Genomic DNA, 17154 nt, shown 5'->3' with positions numbered 1-17154 from the left:
TAATTGTCACTCTTAAACAATTACTCTTCTCAGCTGATCTTCTCGGCTATTTATAAGTTTTGCTCCCAACGGTAATATTGATGCGTTTAAATGTCATATATCCATTGATTTGTCCTGAGCAGACATGTCATCATTCTTCTGACAAACGTAAACTGAGGCATTCTGATATGCGGTGCTCCCACTACAAGTTGCAGTCTGCTATTGTACAAATTATCGGTTGTTGGCTATGCTATTTAACTTATGAAGTGTCAAGTTGATTTATCAGTTGACTCTATAGCCGAATCGATGAACTGACTGTGTAACTGATCAGTCTTAACAGATAGCTCAGTTCGCTACACAGCTTCAGTTATCTTTAATCAGTTCAGTTGTCTTCGATTGTTTTGCACATTAATTATCAGTCGAGCAAGTTCAGTTCAAATAATTTTAGTTCAGTTATGTTCATTTGAGTTGATCAGTTCTGTAATCATCAAAAGCACAAATTTTCAAACTCCGAAATTCTGATTCCAACAATTTCCCCCTTTTTGGTGTTTGACAAAACTTAGAATTCAAGAACTGATATGAACTGAACCTTGTAGATAAAATCATCTTTAATATGTAAATAATCTTTCACTATACAGATTTGTACGAATAATGAAATAATTAAATAAAAGAATGAAAGAATGTCTTCTAAATGATACTCTGCCAAATCAAAGAATAAACGAATGGAGATTGTCTTCTAACTGATCTTTATTTCTTAGCTCTTTTATCAGCCGGGTCTTGATCAGTTGGTTGACTCGGTCTCTTCTTTGATTGCTGCTGTTGCTCTTCTTCCCCCTTTTTGTCAACACCACCAACTCGTTTGGATAAAATACGGATTTCTGAAGTGACTTGGGATATAGCATTTAACATTTGTTCATGCATCAAATCCATTCTCTTTGTCATGCTTGTTTGTATGAAATCAATCCGATTGATAAGCATGTTTTGAGTTTTGAAAAGAGCTGACACTGTCACTCTGTCCTTCTTCAACTGATCTACTATCAGAAATAAGGAAGTAATAACTTTAGTAACATGATAGAGGCTCTTCATAGTATTCTCCTTCATAGAATCAATCTTTAACGTATGCAGGAGTTGGATTGACTTCATATCAGAAACAGTTGAAATTAGATTGTGCAAACTGGACTGGATTTTTTCAATAATAATGTCAGCAGCCGTAGGTATCTCAGGAGACAGGGTTTTAGGTGTATCTGGATCTTCGTCCTTGTCTTCTTCATTGAAAATAACCATGGCCAACTGTGGTGCTTCAGTCTCAGCTTGAGCTAGTTCAGTAATAGTTCCTTCAACTAGTTCCTGATGAGTGTCTTGAGCAGAGGTAGAGGTTTGAGCGGCATTTGAGCCGGTTGGCTCTTCAGTTGGCACTTGAACATCTTCTATTTGGTCTGAGTTCAACTGAGCCATTTAAGCTTGATTCTGTTGTTCAGTCGTGGCAGCTGACTGAACTAATTTTTTTGCTTCTTGTAACACAGCCTTTGAGGCTGGTTGTTCTGTTGTGCTCTGGTCTTCAACTGATTGATCAGTTACAAGATTCAGATGGATGTTAGTGGCAACTGATTGTATCACTTCGTCGACATTTGCCAGTGACAACTCAACATCTGTATGCTGTTGAAGACTAACTGGAGGAGATTTTGTAGGAGCAGAAGAAGATGATGGTTCAACATCCTGAGAAGTAAGAATAGTCACTTGCTCAGAAATTTGTTCAGCAATTGGTTCCTCTGATGGCTCTGGCTGAGCTGTAGATGTTTCAGCCTGCTCCACTGATGTTGGGCTCTGGGAATTAACTAGTATGTACAGTTATTGATTTAATCCCCAAGCTTTGATCCGCATTTGCAACGATAAGAGATCAGAGTCCAATGGTTGAAAAAATGCTCTGTCATTGTAGGCAGTTGGACTGGTCAGATCATAATTCATTTTCAGCTGATCTGCTACTTCAGCTAGCTTTTTCACCTGCATCAGATAAAAAAAATAGGTTCTCCTCTCCAGTTCTAAAGCTATTGTGACAGCTTTAACTGTCTTCAGGACTATTGTTTCCAATGCGATGAACTTGTTTAAAACTAATGTCTTCCTCAAACGCCTGGAAAACACTTCAGTCCTATATCTGACCCATTAATCATAAGTTTCAAAATTTGATTCAAAAAACTCATTTATTTCATTCCATATAATATCGATATGAGTTTAAATCGGGTTAGAAGGTCTGAGCAGTGGGGGCCCGTGCTCTTGATTAATATTTAATGACCAAACAACCATGATTTATTAATGTAAACAGCAAAGCGATTAAAAATTTCTATTTTGGGCCTACAGAAATTTCGGCATGACCTATTCGTAAATAGGACATCCCAAAACAATCAAAACATCACAAATAATATTTATATACTCGAAATAAAGTCATAACATCAATTCACAACCTATAGCCGCACTGGCCAGGACTAAACACATGTAGAGCCGGCAAGGCTCGTTCACACAACTATTAATTCAAAACATTGTAAAAATAACAGTACAGCTACACGGGGCATCTCCCCGGTAAATTTATGACTCCATAATATAGTGTATATATATATATATGGGAACTCTCAACCATGACTCGACGACTGGGCACCACTACCTGACGCTCCACCAGACGCGTCAAATCCTCCTGGATAACCTGCTATGGCATCAAAAGCAACCACAACATAAAAAGAAACGAGGGGTCGGGCCCCAGTACGACAAACTAGTAATATTACGATAAATATAACTGACATGAAATAAAATCAAGTAAAATGCGATGGGATGCAATGTAATGCTATGCGTGAAAGGTAACAACTGATAACGGATACCAAACGGAGTCCAAATGAATCGCATCAACAACATTAAGAGTGGCCACCCGTGCCAGTAACGTAGCAAAGCAACATCAAGTCGCCCCTCATCCATGCACGTAGCATTGAGGTACGGGAGCTACCCGCTCAGCCCTCATGAAAGTCATCAGGAGTGCTAATCCTACCCACCCGCTCCATCGATGACGCAACAACTCAATAGATCAATATCAATATCAATAGCAATCAAAGGAGTCAAGGCTCGAAATGCTATGCACCAATAGTATCAACTCAAATAAATTCATGAATGCAATCACGTATTCACAGAAGCACATAAAGCACGCCACAACTGATTACAAAATAATTAACGTCATCTCACGTCATAATAGACGTCGTAATGAAAACAGTTCGTACGTACCTCAACTGACTTTAATTTACCACAAAATATCTTAAATATTTCTCGAAAACTCCAATCCTGTGGCAAAATTATTTATTGCACATCAATTCCTATCTTAGTTAAATAATCAAAGAATTTATCAAAAGTAATTCCAAAATTCACACTTAATTTCCTGAATTTATAATTTCAAATCACAACATCTTAACGGTGTTCGACTAGCGCATATACAGCTCAAAAGTCGAAATATCCCAATTTATAAATCTGAAAATTCGAAATTCAGTAAACTAAATTATGAAAAAGTCGATAAATACCTCGAATCGACTCAATAATTCACCTACAATCAATAATACAACAAATATCCATGATTGGAATTCAATTGAATGAAAATGCCCAAAATTCGAAACCCTAAAATCTGAATTTTTACCTCACACAATTCAAATTTTGAGTACAACTACAGAATTAGTTGTCCAAGATCGAAAGAACGCGAAATCAAGGCAAAATAGAAAAATTCGAACGAGCTCAGGTCCACGGGTTCGAACAGGATCGCGATAAAACCTTGCGAAATGGGTATCACCGGATAGCCCTTGTCGAGAGGATTTCAAATATTTATTTACTTTAATTTTTCGATCACCGGTATGTCCACAATCGACGAAAATAATTTCGAAATGTTGAAGAAGTAAGAAATGAGCTTTGGCCGATGTAGCATGGGGAAAGAGAAAGAATTCACGATTATCCTTTTTTTTTTATTATTATTATTGTTTTTTTAAACTTTCTTAATGAAATTGGGCTGGGCTTGGTGTACTTGGGCTGGGCTCTCACATTCTCCCATACTAATAAAAGATTTCGTCCTCGAAATCTAGCATACGCTACATTTATACAAAAGTGGTTTATAAACATTTATCACTGATAGTACATAGGGAAATCAGAATACATGAAATAATTTATTACATTTTCAAACAATTGAGGTCATTCATGACACATCTTAGCCTCTAATTCCCATGTAGCTTCTTTTCTCCCATGTCTACTCCACTGCACCATAACCAGTGGAATCGTCTTATTCCTAAGTTGTTTTTCTTTACGATCAAGAATTTGAACTGGATACTCAACATAGCTAAGGGAACTATCTAACTCCACCTCATCATTCCTCAAGACATGAGAAGGATCGGGCTCATACTTTCGCAGCATAGATACATGAAACACATCGTGTATCGCAGACAAACTCTGTGGTAAGTCCAAACGATAAGCCAAAGTGCCGATCCTCTCAACAATCGTATACGGACCAATATAATGCGGAGCTAGCTTCCCTTTACGCCCAAACCTCATAGTACCACGAAATGGTGATACTTTCAAGAAAACCTGATCTCCAACCTGAAATTCTAAAGGCCTACACCTTTTATTAGCATAACTGGCTTGACGATCCTGAGCTGCTTTCATTCTTTTCATGATCATTTCAATATTTTCTTTCATTTCTTGAATAAATTCTGGCATTGACATCCGTCTTTCTCCTACATATTCCCAGCATATCGTAGATCTACACTTTCTACCGTACAAGGCTTCAAATGGTGCCATTCCGATGGTTGCCTGGAAGCTGTTATTGTAAGAGAATTCAACAAGTGACATTGATTACTGCCAACCACCACTAAAATCCATCACGACTGCCCGCAACATGTCCTCGAGTGTCTGAATGGTCCTCTCTGACTGACCATCTGTCTGTGGGTGATAAGCAGTGCTCATTGCCAACTTTAAACCCAATGCTGATTGCAAACTGCGCCAAAACTTCAAAGCAAACCTGGGATCACGATCCGATACTATGGTTACAGGCACACCATGCAATCTCACTACATGATCAATGTACATTTTTGCCATTTTCTTATAAGTACAAGTACGATCATAAGGAATAAAATGGGCTGATTTAGACAATCTATCCACAATCACCCAAATCGCATCACATCCACGATTAGAACGAGGTAGGTGTGTCACAAAATCCATAGCAATGTGCTCCAAATTCCACTGTGGCACTTCAAGACTATGTAACATACCACCAGGTCTCATTCTCTCAGCTTTAACCTGTTGGCACGTCAAACATCTAGCCACAAAGTCAGAAATCTCTTTCTTCATACCTTCCCACCAGTAATGGGATTTCAACATATGACACATCTTTCTGATTCCAGGATGAACACTGTGTCGACTACAATGGGCTTCTCGAAGTATAGCTTCTTTTAAGTCTATCAGATTTTGAATCACAAGTCTACCATTATAGCGCAGACATCCATCTGAAGCAACACTGAACTTGTCTGATCGACCTGTCTGAGTCAATTCTTTCAATCTACGAACATGCGGATCAGTTCTCTGTGCTGCTTTTATTTCAGAAACAATCTGCGGTTCAACTTGGATAGATGAAACTATAAAGTAGTCGTCCCTAGACTGGTAAGTCCATCCCGAAGTTCCCAAATGCCCATGAACTTTTGAAACAGTCAAAGATGCCAACATTTTAGTATAAACTTTTCTACTCAAGGCATCTGCAACTTGATTCATTTTCCCTGGTTGGTACTGAATATCACAATCAAAGTCTTTAAGAAATTCTAACCATCGACGTTGTCACATATTCAAATCAGATTTTGTGAATAGATACTTCAGACTCTTATGATCAGAATAAATCACAAATTGTTCTCCGTAAAGATAATGACGCCATATCTTTAATGCAAATACAATGGCAGCTAACTCCAAATCATGAACTAGATATCGAGTCTCATGTTGTTTCAACTGATGAGATGCATACGCAATCACTCGTCCATTTTGCATCAAAACACAACCCAGTCCATTTAAAGAAGCATCTGTACAAACAACAAATCCACCTGAGCCTGAAGGCAAAGCTAACACTGGAGCTGTGGTCAACTTTTCTTTTAAAGTCCGGAAGTTAGACTCACATTCGGTACTCCATACAAAACATCGATCTTTCTGTGTCAACTGGGTCATAGGCCTAGCTATTCTAGAAAATCCCTCAATGAAACGCCTATAATACCTAGCTAATCCCAAAAAGCTTCGAATCTCTGACACATTTGTTGGTTAGGTCAATTGATAACAGCTTCAACTTTACCAGGATCAACAGATACTCCTTGTGTGGATATAACATGGCCTAAAAATAAAACTCTATCCAACCAGAACTCACACAAAGAAAATTTGGCATACAATTGCGTTTCTCTGAGTGTTTGGAGAACTAATTTAAAATGTTCTTCGTGCTCTTTCTTTGACTTGGAATAAATCAAGATGTCATCAATAAAGACGATAACAAATTTACCTATGAATTCCCGGAATACACGATTCATTAAGTCCATAAAAACCGCTGGAGCATTAGTCAAACCAAACGGCACGACTAGGAATTCATAATGCCCATATCGTGTCCGAAATGTTATCTTAGGAATATCTTCCTCTCGGACTCTAAGCTGATGGTATCCGGAACGAAGATCAATCTTGGAATACACAGAAGTACCCTGAAACTGATCAAACAGGTCGTCAATACGCGGAAGAGGATACTTATTCTTCAAAGTAGCCCGGTTTAACTGCCGATAATCGACACATTCTCATCGTTCCGTCTTTCTTCTTTACAAACAATACTGGAGCTCCCCAAGGCGACATACTGGGTCTGATATAGCCTTTTTCCAGTAAATCCTGAAGCTATTCTTTGAGTTCTTTCAACTCTGTCGGGGCTAAATGATATGGTGCTCTAGAAATAGGATTCGTCCCTGGCATCAATTCAATGCTAAGATCTATTTCCCTTTGAGGTGCAAAACCTGGAATCTCATCAGGAAATACATCAGGAAAATCCTTGACAACGGAAATTCTGAAACTTTCAATCGTTCTTCCCGTGTTGCATCAAGAGCATAGATAAAAAATCCTTCATTGCCGATTGACAATAACCTGAACATTTCCATTGCAGATACTAATGGAATTCGAGACTGTGAATCATAACCATAAAAATTCCATTTGCTGCCATAATACGGTCTAAATCTGACAACTCCATGGAAACAATCCACAGTGGCTTGATAATTCGTCAACACATCCATACCCAGAATAAAGTCAAAATCATTCATGGCTAATTTGATTAGATTTGTTATCATAATATTACCCTCAAATCTAATCACACAGTTAAAAACTATCTCACGGGACATCAAATATACACTGGCAGGAGTAGCAACTGACACAGTATCCAACAAAGGAATAGTAGCAATCTCATGCTCATCAACAAATGCAACAGATAAAAATGAATGAGATGCTCCTGTTTCTATCAATATGCGTGCAGGATAGTCAAAAACATAACAAATACCTGCAATCACTCCTCCTGGTGCATCTTGAGCCTGGTCTTGAGTCAAAGCATGGACTTGGGCTTGCTGTGGCCCTGGAAATGGCTGCTGACTAGGACCTCTGGGAGGTGGGTAACTAGACTGCTGAAATGATTGGGTAGGAGAATATGGTCTAAAGACTGGTCCACGGGGAACTTGACCAAACTATTGTGGCTGGAACTGCTGTCTCCTTGCATTAGGACATACTCTAGCGTAATGTCCAATCTGACCACAAATATGACATGTCCCCTGAACTCCTACACATTGGGAACTAAAATGTCGACCACCACATCGGTCACAATGCACCGTGCTAGACGACCCAACAGAACCTCCCCCTCGTGCACTACCTGAACTAGAGGAGCTGGATTGAGACTTCTTCTTGAATTGCTTTCCTTTTGCCTTGTACCTCTGCTGTTTGGGTTGTTGGTATGACTGTACAAGCTGATATGGAGGTAAATCCACTGGCATTGACATACTATTCCCAGATCCCCGAGAAACAGATGATGGACCTGGCTGTGGGTCTTCTCTAAGCAAACTTGCTTCAATTTTCTTCGCCTTTTCCGGTGCTTGAATATACTTATTAGGCGATCCAGTCATTACCAAAGTATGAACAGCCCGCTGCAACCAGTGCAGAAAACGTGATAGTTTAGCCTGATCATTCCTAGCAACATGTGGAACATAGGGCAAAAGAGCAGAAAACTGTGAAGCATATTTTACCACTTATTTATTGCCTTGCACCAACTGATTGAACTCTTCTTCTTTAGCAGCATAATATGATGGTGGTGCATATTCTTGGGTAAAGTGAGCACGAAAAGCATCCCAAGTAATAATTTCACCAGAGTCCTTCATTGCTTCCTCTGTGGCTTCCCACCAGAGTTGTGCTCGGTCTTTAAGTTGGTAGATGGCAAGCTTCAATATAATATATTGGGAATACTCCAACAAATTAAATAGATGATTTATACTTTTCAGCAAGCCTGCTGCTTTTTCTCCGCTCTCGTTGCCAAAGAATTTTGGAGGACGTAATTCTTGGAACTGAGAAATTATTAACTGCATTCCTCAAACTTTCTGTGTCAACTGTTCCACTTCTTGCTCAATCGCTACCTGTCTAGCTCTAGGTCTTTCAGGTCGAGGAGGTTCTTGGTTAACTTCTTCTTCAACATTTTGAGCGACTTGTCGTCGAGGTCGACCACGTCTACCTCTAATGATATCGGCAAGTCCTCGAACATTTTGCGCCCCAGATTCTTGCGCTATTTCTTTTCCTTTTCTACCTCTTTCTCTAGGTGCCATTCTACAAGACACGAAGATTAAATCCACAGGCAGATAACAGGTAAAAGAAAGTTATAAGCAATTTCTAAACTACATACCATGCCTAATCAGCTAGTCGTTCTAACGCAGGTAAATTCAAACAAATCACACCAAATAATTCAAATAAGAGCAAATAGTCTAACACATGCACAATCATGTTATTTATGTCTTGACTCAAGTGCCCTAGACTCTAATTCGAGCATATCCCAGTTATACTCTGATACCCACTGTGGGGGCCCGTGCTCTGATTAATATTTAATGACCAAACAACCAGGATTTATTAATGTAAACAGCGAAAGCGATTAAAAATTTCAATTTTAAGCCTACAGAAATTTCGGCATGACCTATTCGTAAATAGGACATCCCAAAAAAATCAAAACATCACAAATAATTTTTATATTCTCGAAATAAAGTCATAACATCAATTCACAACCTATAGCCGCACTGGTCAGGACTAAACACATGTAGAGCCGGCAAGGCTCGTTCACACAACTATTAATTCAAAACATTGTAAAAATAACAGTACAGCTACACGGGACATTTTCCCGGTAAATATATGACTCCATAATATAGTATATATATATGGGAACTCTCAACCATGACTCGACGACTAGGCACCACTACCTGACGCTCCACTAGACGCGTCAAATCCTCCTTGATAACCGGCTATGGCATCAAAAACAACCACAGCATAAAAAAAACGAGGGGTCGGGCACCAGTACGACGAACCAGTAATATTACGACAAATATAACTAACATGACATAAAATCAAGTAAAATGCGATGCAATGCAATGTAATGCAATGCGTGAAAGGTAACAACCGATAATGGATACCAAACGGAGTCCAAATGAATCGCATCAACAACATTAAGAGTGGCCACCCGTGCCAGTAACGTAGCAAAGCAACATCAAGTCGCCCCTCATCCATGCACGTAGCATTGAGGTACGGGAGCTACCCGCTCAGCCCTCATGAAAGTCATCAGGAGTGCTAATCCTACCCACCCGCTCCATCGATGACGCAACAACTCAATAGATCAATATCAATTTCAATAGCAATCAAAGAAATCAAGGCTCGAAATGCTATGCACCAATAGTATCAACTCAAATAAATGCATGAATGCAATAACGTATTCACAGAAGCACATAAAGCATGCCACAACTCATTACAAAATACTTAACGTCATCTCACGTCATAATAGACGTCGTAATGAAAACATTTCGTACGTACCTCAACTGACTTTAATTTACCACAAAATATCTTAAATATTTCTCAAAAACTCCAATCATGTGGCAAAATTATTTATTGCACATCAATTCCTATCTTAGTTAAATAATCAAAGAATTTATCAAAAGTAATTCCAAAATTCACACTAAATTTCCTGAATTTATAATTTCAAATCACAACATCTTAACGGTGTTCGACTAGCGCATATACAGCTCAAAAGTCGAAATATCCCAATTTATAAATCTGAAAATTCGAAATTCAGTAAACTAAATTCTGAAAAAGTCGATAAATACCTCGTATCGACTCAATAATTCACCTACAATCAATAAAAACAAATATCCATGATTGGAATTCAATTGAATGAAAATGTCCAAAATTCGAAACCCTAAAATCTGAATTTTTACCTCACACAATTCAAATTTTGAGTACAACTACAAAATTAGTTGTCCAAGATCGAAAGAACGCGAAATCAAGGCAAAATAGAAAAATTCGAACGAGCCAAGGTCCACGGGTTCGAACAGGATCGCGATAAAATCTTGCAAAATGGGTATCACCGGATAGCCCTTGTCGAGAGGATTTCAAATATTTATTTACTTTAATTTTTCGATCACCGGTATGTCCACAATCGATGAAAATAATTTCGAAATGTTGAAGAAGTAAGAAATGAGCTTTGGCCGATGTAGCACGGGGAAAGAGTAAGAATTCACGATTATCCTTTTTTTATTATTATTATTTTTAAACTTTCTTAATGAAATTTGGCTGGTCTTGGTGTACTTGGGCTGGGCTCTCACATGAGCTCTTCAATCAACTTGCACTTAACTTTTGGATCTGTTAGGGCGTTAGAAATGCTCAGCCCTGAGGTGGTGACATCCACCTTCTCTTGAATTACCACACCCTTAGGTCGAGCAACTGGTAGAACAGTTGGTCTGTTGACAACGATGGGTGGTGCGCGATGTAGAGCCCAAATTCAGTACATGTTAAACACATGCATTTATTTAAATTGTTAAATTATTTAATTTAATTTAAAATGATTTTTAGAGATACATGATTTATTTAAATGTATTATTTTAAATTATTTATGTTTATGTGATGCACATTAAATATTTTCTTGAGTTTCATGTTTCAGGCGATTACTCGATGCGGGATCGAGGAAAAGAGACTTGCCACGATTTTGGCAATTTTAAAATGTTGTATTTTATTTTAAATTAAGATTGTGGCATTTTAAATGATTTATTAAATTTTTAGTATTTTAAAGACTAATTTAATTTACTAGGTGATTTTAAGATTTTAAAAGTTTTAAAGTTTAGCAATTGTGCATTTTATTTTAAATTAGGGGACTTTGCTTAGTAGTAGGGATTAACATTTTTAATTAGCATTTTAATTGGGTAATTAATCAAATCATTTCCCTAACTTACTCTATAACTCACGCATACACACTTTAACACGCACACACTTACACGAAAACTCACACACACTTTCATTGCATAGCATTTCATTTCATTTCAGAATTTTGAGAGCAAAAAAAAATTAGGGTTCTTAGAGGTTATAGCATCCGTCCCTTTCTCTGCATTTTTCCAGCGATCAATCGTCCATTTTTCTTCAAGAAATTCGTGCCACGTTCGTCCCGGATCAACCCTCGCACTCGTTCCGCTTCGCACTACAAGAAAAATGGTTTTCCGCAGCACATCATCAACAGCGTGCATTAAAAGCACGCGGCGAATAGTACTTTTAACAGCGTGCATTTAAAGCACGGTGCGGAAAGTAATATCCGCAGCGTGCATTTAAAGCACGCTGTGGAAAGTAATATCCGCAGTGTGTATTTATGTGTGCTGTAAATATTATATACTTTCCGCAGCGTGCTTTTTATGCGCGCCGTTAATAACATATACTTTAACGGCACCCATTAAAAGCACGCTGCGGAAAACAATATTATATACTATCCGCAGCGTGCAATAATGTGCGCTGTTAATACCCTATGTATTCACGGCGTGAATGAAAAGCACGCTGCGGAAAGTAATATTATATACTATCCGCAGCGTGCAATAATGTGCGCTGTTAACACACCATGCATTCACGGGGGGCGTGCATTAAAAGCACGCTGCGGAAAAAGGTTGAAAATGTTTAAATTAGCGACGGTTTAAATAAACCGTCGCTAATTTAAAATTTGCGACGGTTTATAAAACTGTCCCAACATTTAAGGACGGTATACGATAAACCGTCGCCGATTTAAATCGGCGTCCGTTTAAGAAAAAACCGTCGCGTTTAACGACGGTTTAATAAAACCCATCACTAAGAGCATTAAATCAATGACGATTATACCTTAATCGTCGCTAATAGCGACGGTTTGACGAAGAACCGTCGCTAATAGTCGCAAATTGTCTATAAATATCCGATTTCCGTTCCACTTTCTTCCACACAACTTCACTAACACTTAAATTTTTTCTTTCTTATACGATTTTAATTTCGATTTAGATAATTTTTTTGTTTCAATTTTTGGTTAATTTTTAAAGTGTTAGCTAAAATCATCAGTCAATTTATCGTAGTTGTATTGTAGTTTTTTTAAAATTTATTAAATTATAAAAGTAATTTTTTTTATTTTTAAGCAAACTTTAGCGACGGTTTTTAAACTGTCGCGACATATAGCGATGGGTTTGGAATCGTCGCTAAATTTAAACACCGTCGTTAATTTATACACCGTCGCTAGTTTAGCGACGGATGTATTCGGTTTAAACCGACGCCAATTAGCGACGGTTTTGTCAAAAACCGTCGCTACTATTTAGATGTTTTTTCCCTATTAACGGCGTACATTGCACGCTGCGGATAGTAGTATTAACGGCGTACATATGCACGCCGTTGATAATAGTATTAACAGCGTGCACATATACGCTGCGGATAATCTTGAACTTTCAACAGCTTGGAACTTCGCAGCGTGCAATGTGCGCCGCGGAAAGCGAATTTGCGCGCTGCGAAAAGCCATTTTTGGTGTAGTGTCGGTATCGTCGTTTCGGTATTTTTTAAATATCAAAGGCATGTATATTATTTAATTTATGTATCGATCTCGTCATAGTATATGTTTTTATGTTTATTATGTGTAAAAATTCACGTATTTTGTACAAAGTTTGAGCAAAAATTGGTTTGATCGATTTTGAAACGATTTTAGATCTGGAAACGCGAAATTTGCTGTCATTTTAAATACTGCAACTTTTCGGTCTATTTTCTGGAAAAGCTTTCAACATATAAAATGTAGTACTCTTTTATACCTTCGATTTGACAGTAAATTTTAAAATATTTGGATAAGAAATGAGCGAGTTATGATGGTTTTCATGGGATTGCTCAAACTGCGATTTTCTGAAAATCCGTTCTTGAAGTTATATTGTTGCAGGCTTCGTTGGGGATCGACGAGTGATCGCTGTTGCGTTTAAGTATATTGAGTATGATGTTAGGATGGTTTTTGATGTGTCGGTTCGCGTCGATAGGCAATGCGTTGGAAGTTGTAGGATGCGTTTTGGTGTCAAAATGTCGTGTTTACGGGTTGTGTTGCGTTGTTTTGAGTGTGTCGTCGTTTGGGGCATTTGTATGGGTTTGAGTTAATGCCGTAGCATCCTAGGATAGGTCTCGAGGCATTGGTTCACGGTCCGTATGATCTAGTTAGGAGGAATAATCCATAAGTGTAGTGTTTCTCCGTTCGTTTACAATTCCAGCATGTACACGGACCCTTAGCCGGACCCTGACACGGGGTCCGTGCCCTTGTTTCCTTCGAAATGCAAAATTCCAGCATCTACCCGAACCCTTACACGGTGTCCTCCATAAAAAATAAATTTTTTTTAGGGATTTTTTTGGGGTTTGATGTCATGATTTAGTATGATGATTAAACGAGGTCGAGTCCCGAGAGATTTAGCACTTCATAAATAAATTTGTCATTTTTGGATGTGAGCATGACTAATACGTCTAAGTTATGAAATATAAGTGTTTGAACTCATGTTAGTATGTGCAGCAGTGGCCCCAAGCAAGATCCAACGAATCCCTCAACACCTAGTAAGTTTGTTCGACGTGCAAAAGAAAAAATTTTAAGTTTTTGAGGTATGCTAAATGTCTTGTGACCAAATTATGAACGGGTTTGGAAGTCGGTGAACGTGGCCGAGGACCTCTCTACCCCGGTAAAGCATGACCGGGTTTAGATCAGGATTGGAAAGCGGTAAAGCATGACCAGAGACCAATCCACCCGGTAAAGCATGACCGGGGATCTCATGTATGTGGTAGTGGACTTTCCCTGCCAAGCCAGTACTGTGGCTTAGTTTGATCAGGCACATTTATGTGTGGGTCACTTGCTTTGAAACATATCTCTACGCAAAATGATGAAGTTTATGTATGTTCAAGTATGTATGATGCAAGCATGTTTAAGAAAAGTTTTAAGTTGATGGCACGTCTATGTTATGTACGTATGTTCAAGCTTATATATGCATGTTCAATTTTCAAGTATGTATGCTCTATTTTAAAGATGCATGTGGTTTTATTACGTATTACTTGTTATTTCCAGTTTATACATGTTGAGTCTTTAGACTCACTAGACTTGATCGATGCAGGTGAGGATGACTTTGAGCACGTGGGGTGGGGACCAATGTGCTGGCTTGGACTACGCAGGAGCCTAAACCCGAGGACCGCCCATGTTTTTATTAATACTTTTATGCATGTTGTTTCAAATACTCTGATTTTCATGAAGTGGTTTATGATGTTTAAACGATTATTACTTTTGGCAAACTTGGTTGTGGTTGTTTTTATTGCAAATGTTTTTAGACGAGCAAGTTATTTTTATGCGAATTTGAAAGTTTATTTTGTATTTTTGAAAATTTTATTTTTTCCGCAAATTTTAAAATAGTTAAAAGTATGGTACGTTACATGCGAAGTCCAACCAATGTCAGTTTTTCACCAGATTCATTTATAATCTTCTTTGGAGGAGCAGTTGGCTTCGTTTGCTGAGGTTCCTTAGCTGATCATGCAACTGAAACTGCTCGAATTAGTATAGCAGTCAGCGGTGGTTCAGCACCAGTTGGCATAAGACGATCATCTAGAATAGCTTCAACTACAGCTGGCTTGGTCTTCTGAGATCTTGGCCACTTAACAATTTTCGGAGTTGTAGTTTTCTTCGATTCAGTTTCTTTGACATTCAATTTCCTTTTGATTGTCTTTGTCTTCACCAATCCTTTCTTTTGGCCTTCTTGACTGATTTGGGAGCTGCCATCATCCCAATCTCCTTCTTGATCTTTATAAACTGATCATGAGTGATTTTTAGCTTTGTCTTTGGTTTCTGAACATTCTTGACATTCAAGACCTTGAATTTGGATGACTTCTCAGCTGAGTCATCCACCAAACCAGATTCCTTCAGCAGATAGCTGAGTGGAACAGCCAAACCATTGGACTGTTTGGTAGACTGAACCATATTTTTCAGTATTTTGAAGATGATGGTCGACCAGTTCAATCTCCTGCCATTCATGATTGTTGTCATAACTTGAAATTTTTCAAGGGTGAGGGCAGAAAATGAGCCTGCCTTGGCGAGAACACCCTTGGCAACTATGTCAGCCAGCAACTGTATTTCTGGCTTCATTTCTTTCTTGGGATCATATACCTTGACCTTCTTCCTATCAGCAGATAGAAGAGTTTAAATTTCCTCAATATAAGCAAGTTTATCTCAGAGTAATGAGATAAACCGTCATAGGGTAGATGGAAGAGGGTGTTGAATGAGTCTTCATCCATGATCAACATCTTATTGTTGACATTTGATATGATTTTCCCGTCATCGGAGATAGTGTTGTTGGCATAGATTTCTTGAATCTCCTTTGGGTAAATCGCTTGGTTTTCTAGCCCAAGACATTTCTTCAAACCAGCAACTTCAAGTTTCAAAAATACACTCTGAACTGCTTCATATGTCACCGATAAAACATTTTCAAAGTCGATAGCCATAGTATTGATAATGAAAGCTGGTGTTTGTCGTGCCATTTGCTCGAGTTGTGAAGTTCTGCAAAGAAGAAAATTCTGAAAGTCTGAATGCTCTGAATGAATAGAAGCTCTGAGAGAATGAAATGACGTGAAGAAAAACTGAATAAGGGCGGCATGATTACTTATGTTGGTGATTGTTCAAATTTTTAGACACGTGTCAGTCCATGATTAATTTGGATACAGAAAAATGTTTGTTCGTGATGTGTAACTGTAAATAATTCGATTGGACTACGTGGGGCCACGCTGTCAAGCACTATACAAGGAATTATAATTAATGATGTAATTTTGACAGTCACAACATTTAATAAGAATTTTTTATCGATAATCACTTAACCTACATGATAAGATCAGTTAGGTCAATAACTGAGTCATCAGTTGAAAACTGATTCAGTTCAGTTTAAGACAAACTGATAATTGTTTTATCAGTTAACCAATTTAAAAATCAACATTCCCCCTAAATAAATGCATGAAATAAAATAGAGTAAGAGAATCTCATTCTCGGATAATCTAAATGTAGACGATTGACTGAAGTCTCTTCATATTCTTCTGTCCGTCTCTTCAGTTGGTTTGAATTTCTCTATAAATAAGATCAAACTCATTAGATGTAAAATAATTCAGCAAACAATATTAATCAAGAGCAGATGGACAAAGCTAGCAGTTCCAAGCAACCCAATCTTGCAGAGAAGAAGAGGCTGGCATTTGAAGCATCTTTTGAGAAAGAGATCGAAGACTATGTCTTCGCAAAAACAATGTCCACTTGGACTAAGATTCAGGAGCTGCAGTCTCACCAAAGAGAAGGACTAGTTGCCACAGATGAACAAAAGGCAACTTAAATCAAATATAAACGGCATCTCTCCGTCGTTCATACTTCAGACCTTGCCACATATGAAGGTCTCTACTACCTGATGCTCATGAAGGAGCATAGAGTTCTTGGAAGAATTACCTTCTCAGAAGAACTTCCTCCGAGGAGATATCCAGTTGGATGTCCCTTTGGCAAGATGTAGTAGATAGGGAACTGAACCGTGGAATAGCAGCTCGATATTATCAATAAAATTCATATTTTTGTTCATT

The 17154-nt window shown here is 38.2% G+C and overlaps 1 long non-coding RNA gene across 1 annotated transcript; it reads right to left on the bottom strand.

Annotated features, from left to right (window-relative positions):
• Nucleotides 1–2386: 2386 nt before the first annotated feature.
• LOC142520997 (uncharacterized) lies at nt 2387–3375 on the bottom strand. Its single transcript, XR_012814049.1, has 2 exons — nt 3241–3375; nt 2387–2674 (listed from the first exon to the last, which is right to left on the bottom strand). It is a non-coding gene; the product is annotated as an uncharacterized LOC142520997 (long non-coding RNA).
• Between the last annotated feature and the right edge of the window lie 13779 nt (nt 3376–17154).

This window comes from Primulina tabacum, chromosome 12, assembly GCF_025594145.1.
Source record: "Primulina tabacum isolate GXHZ01 chromosome 12, ASM2559414v2, whole genome shotgun sequence".
NCBI classification, from domain to species: Eukaryota; Viridiplantae; Streptophyta; class Magnoliopsida; order Lamiales; family Gesneriaceae; genus Primulina; species Primulina tabacum.
Note: the sequence above shows the minus strand (reverse complement) of the source record. Positions and strands in the feature narration are given on the sequence as shown.